Source organism: Lupinus angustifolius, unplaced genomic scaffold, assembly GCF_001865875.1.
Source record: "Lupinus angustifolius cultivar Tanjil unplaced genomic scaffold, LupAngTanjil_v1.0 Scaffold_109_2, whole genome shotgun sequence".
Classification (NCBI taxonomy): Eukaryota; Viridiplantae; Streptophyta; class Magnoliopsida; order Fabales; family Fabaceae; genus Lupinus; species Lupinus angustifolius.
This window is the reverse complement of record NW_017724820.1, coordinates 11,456-17,017: the sequence shown is the minus strand read 5'-3', so window position 1 is coordinate 17,017 and position 5,562 is coordinate 11,456. Positions and strand designations below refer to the sequence as shown.

Genomic DNA, 5,562 nt, shown 5'->3' with positions numbered 1-5,562 from the left:
TTATTGTAGTATATATGCTTCAACGCAACCCCTTTTTTCTGGGGTGATGTTTCAAACCAGCACACAGGAAGCACGAATCTAAAAGTTAGTTTTGAATTTATTTTGACTAGTGTGTACCTGTCGACGAATATTGTGTGATACTACATATTCAATTTTTATATATTTCATTTTTTTGAATTAGAATGTATTTGTTGTGTTCGGTGTACTTTATATTATATTTTGTGTGTTTATGATAATGTTTAATTTAAGGTGAGATATGTGATTAATTAATGTATTGGTGATGGTTGCTTAGGATTATATAGTTTTTTTTGTAAAAATTAAATTATGTAAGGGTAAAATAGGAAATGAAAATTACACAATGAGAGAAATTAATTCAGGTTTTGACTTTATATATAGTATAGAAGTATAGATATACAAGTCATATATAATGGAGTCTGTGATAAAGTAATATATAATTATAAAATATTTTACTATTACTAGCGTGTGTAATCTCTTGGTAACAAACACTCAAGAAAATGTTACTTGCACCTTATTTTAGCTAAAACATCACTTACAACTTTATTGCCATTTAGGAGTAAAATTATAATATAACTACCCAAAAATGTTATAAAATGAGTCTAGCTTAAATCAAATGGTTAAATAATGTAGTGTATACACAAATGCGTACCATAATAACCAGAGTGATGTGATATCCGGACTGGACCGGACAGTCCGACCGGTTTGACCGCGGATCGGACTTGAAAGCAACTTTGGTTTATAGTCTTAACCGAATAAGCGTTGGACCACTTTGAACAAGAGAAATTCCGGTGCGACCATGTTAAACCCAGTTGAACCAGAATAACCCAGGAAGTGAATCAGACGGTTCACTTAAAATTTTAAGAAAATAGAACGCTACTCTAATGTTTTGTTTTACCTTGTCCAAAAAATTATAGAAAAATGTTATTTCAATATAATTATACATAAATACTAATTATATAAAATTTTGTATTTATATATAACTATATATTTATATATAAATGATAAATTATATATGAAATGGTATGGTTCAACCTAACGGTTTAACCATTTAAACTAGTTAAATTTAATACAATACCTCTTCCGATTTGATGTTTGGTTCGGGTTTCACAACATTGATAATAATCATTTACCCCATTCTAGTTTCAAGGAAACTCTCATTTCCTAGGCTTCATCTTTGTGGAGTACAACAACTTTTCACTCCCTTCCTCTCTCTTTACCTCAATCCTAAACACAATTGTGGAAGATTTGCTAATTATAGTCATGAAGAACATGGTGGGCTGTAGAAAAACATTTTTGTAATTTTGGATTGTAGAAAACTTGTGCTATTAATAAATATATTTTTGTCTTATAACAAATTATATATACTTTCTCCCAAAGAAAATATTATAAATCTTTTATCTTTATTTCTACAATCTTTTTGGGACGGAGGTAGTCTTGAACTATATTGAAATAATGGATTACTTTTATTGTCCCATTATATAAAGACAAAAAATGAGAGATAACAATAGTTTTATTTGTTTTAAGGGAAAGTTTTCTACATATGGTATTCAGATAATGAAATTCTTATATGGTGTTATTTGTCATTACAACCAGGATCAAAAGCTTGAATCAGGGAAGTGTGAAATGGGAGAGGTTAGAGAAGAAAACAAGAGGCTGAAATTCATATTGGCTCAACTTATAAATGATTACCAATCACTTCAGACAAACTTCTTTGACATAGTCCAACAAGATAAACAAGAAGAAGCTACCAAAGCTATAAGTACTACAAAAATTCATGAAGTAAGTGAAGTTATCTCCCTTTCTCTTGGAATATCATCATCCAAAGAAAAACCTACAATGGATGAGAAGGAATAACAATAGAACTGGAAAGAGAGAATTAGATGATGAAGATTTGCATAAAGGGCTTGCACTTGGATTAGATATTAAATTTAACCCTTCACCAGCTCAAGCTGAAGTTACTAATAATCCTAGCTTCCAAAGTAGCTTTGATAATGAAGAACGGAAGGAAGAGGAACCAACTGAGATGTGGCCACCTAGTAAAGTTTTGAAGATCCTGAAAACTGAGGATAAGAGTGAAACTTTTCAACATTCTCAGCTCAAGAAGACTAGGGTTTCTGTCAGAGTCAGATGTGATACCTTAACGGTTAGTAACATGTTATTGAAGATATTAATGCGTGTTTGTTCTTGACATTATATCGGATTGATTTTTATGTCAATATGTAAAGAAACCAAATTATAATGAAACCCAATTAATATTGGAAGAGAAAATTGTAAATTAAATAAAAATAATTAGTTATGAAGGTGCAACTGAGTGAAACATTGAAATTAGACTATCACTGTACTGTATTATATATTCCATAATGTTTTTGTGACATCTATGAGAGCTTAATTTCTTAAATTATTATTCAGATGAATGATGGGTGTCAATGGCGAAAATATGGACAAAAAATAGCGAAAGGAAATCGATGTCCCCGAGCTTACTATCGTTGCACTGTATCTCCAACTTGACCAGTGAGAAAACAGGTACGAATGGAAAATTGACAACAAAAACTATACATGTACATGATGCATGCATTCTTATATTTCTAATTTTGTTTTCTTCAAGTTATTCGACTCTTTAAACTTGTGTCTCAAACAAATGATTGTATGGATTTTTACTATAATACGATGTACAAATTAACTTTTAAGAAGTTTGGAAAGGAACACCTTTTTTCCGCTAATAAAAAAGATGCATTAAAGGAATACAATAAGAGCTAACCTAATATAAAAAGAGCATAAGAACTATATTTCTTAGAGTTTTTATATACATTCAAAATACAAGATCAAAGGTCTATGCATCATTGTGCTAAAATAAGTGAGTTTGGTCTAACACTATCACGAAACCAAGTTCAAGATCTAATTTCAATTAAATCAAATACTTGTGATAGCTAACCTCCTTATCTTGGAATAAATATTCATTTCTTATCAACCAGATAGACCACGTAGCAGAACTTCACAACATTCTCCAATAGTTTTTTCCCTTTTTATAAGAGAAAATTGAATTAAACTGAAAACAAGTGATACCCATCCAATACATGAGAAAGATCAATCTTTGATTCTTTTACAAGCTAAATTTATACCATTTTTAGATCAATGCACCAATTAGAAAAATACAGGAAGAAGATGATACATAAGAAGAGAATCAAATCCACAATCTAGTCTAGATCAAATCCATATTATAAACATAATCCACTTCTTTTTCTGAAAATACAACTTCATTCTGCATAGTCCAAATGGACCACACCACAGCAAACCACAACATCCTCCAAGCTTTTAACCCTTTACTAGAACCAATCGAATCATAATTGTTATATAGATCGACAATTGAAGTAGATGCTTGTGCCGAAATCTGAACCCAAGCATAAAAACATTCCCACACATTTGAAGCAAAATCACAAGAGATAAATAAATGATCAGTAAATTCAACTTGGTTCTTACACAATACACACATCTTGTCATCAGTTGTTGAGATGATGTTCCTTTTGAATAATTCATCATTTGTCGGTAATCTTCTTCTTAAAAGTTTCCAAAACAAAACAGAAAATATTTGAACCACACAATTTATCCAACACTTTTTTAGAATATTACCTAGATCTCCCTGGTTATGATTCTACTGAGCTACGTATGTTGATCTAACGATATAAGAGCCTGATTTGTCTAAACCCCATCTCCATGAATCTAATACCTCCATTGAATCTCCCTAGACCAAACCTCCTTCACCCAGAAACCACAGTTTGCCACTAAAGCTTTCTTGTCTCTAACTAAAGAGAATAATCTCAGAAAAACGTTTTTAAGACTATGCTGACCAATCCAAATATATGTCCATAAGTATTTGAGGGCCATCACCTATTTCCATCCAAATATTCTCGTCAAACCAACCTCTGTTAGCCCCATTAAGAGAACCCACATTTCTCAAATCCTTCTGCCACCTTGAAGCTTTCATTAGATTGCCATAGAAGACATGAGAAACTGAGTTTATAACCTTCACCCAAAATGTCTCCTCCTCATCAGTGATTCTTCACAATTTCCATTTCCCCAACAAGAAATCATTAAACACCGCATGATCTCGAACACCCAAAATACCAATAGAATCAGGAGTTTAATCCAAATTGGACTCATGAATGTATTGATCATGAATGTTAAGTACTTCAGAAATAGGATGAGGAAATTAGACTGGTACTTGAATAGAAGAGTAGAAACTTTGCCACATGTTTGATGCAAAATTACAAGTGATAAATAAGTGGTCTATATATAGTTTCACCATGATCTTTGCACATAATGCACCGCAAATCTTCACTCAAGTGGACGATGTTTCTTTTGTGGATCTATATTTATGGATCATATTTAACAAACTATTAACATTTATGATAAGTAAATTACTAATCAGTATGTGACAACTTATATATTTCTAGTATCATGTCTCTATAATTACAATTGCAATTCCCAAACAATTGTAACCACTATATTTTTATTAATCTTATAATTGAACATTCAGAAATGGAGAGGTAAGTGCTTTAAAAAAGAAAGAAAAATACAATTTTTAATAATACGTTTATTCTTTTAATTATAGTAAAATTATATTTTTGTCATTAAAAACAAAAGGATAAATATATACTTGTCTCTCGATTCATTTCCTGGAAGTTTTAAAGTAGAGAACCAAAAGATTCACCTCATTATTTGCTTCTAGGTGCAAAGATGTGCCGAGGATATGTCCATCTTGATTCCAACATATGAAGGAACCCACAATCACCCACTTCCTATTTCAGCCACTGTTATGGCCTCTACAACTTCTGCAGTTGCTTCCATGCTTTAATTTCCTTCACTAACTTCAACACAACAAGGAGTACCACCCATTTGAGATATTGTCCCCATTCTCAATTCTAGTGCTTCTTCCAACCTAATAATGCACTGAACTTCTCCACTCACCAAATTTCAAGACCCCATAAATTCTACTTCCCAAACTCCTCTATTTCAACCTTAAATTCTCACCCTACAATTACTCTTGACCTTACTTCACCACCAATTTCCTTAGGCTTCTCCTACATACCAAAATATTCATCATCAATTACAAACCTTAGTTTTTCCTCTGGTTTATCTCCTCTACAGTTTAGCATGCCACAATACTCAACACCTTGGAGCAATTATAGTAATGATTACTTCAACAATGGAACACTAATGAACCAAAATGGAAACCAACACTATGCTAGATATCATAATAAACAACGGTCATTCAACAACGCAATTTTGAATGACGCTGTTGAAAACGAGGTGGAAGAACATTGACATCGCATACTAAAACATTCGTTGTCAATGTGTGTAACTTCAACAACGTATTCTTGACACAATGGTGTTGAACATGAGTAACGTTAGCGGTGACTTGAATGAGTTATGTTTAATAGCGTATTTGATAGAGAGCGCTGTTAATGTTAATAAATTCCACAACGCATAAATAAGAAAGCGTTGTTGAAGATTACATAGTAACAGCGCTTTCTTAATTATGCGTTG

General features: G+C 32.0%; 1 pseudogene; it reads left to right on the top strand.

Moving 5' to 3' along the window:
* Positions 1-1,572: 1,572 nt before the first annotated feature.
* On the top strand, positions 1,573-5,340 carry LOC109339787 (annotated as a pseudogene).
* The last annotated feature ends 222 nt before the right edge of the window (positions 5,341-5,562 follow it).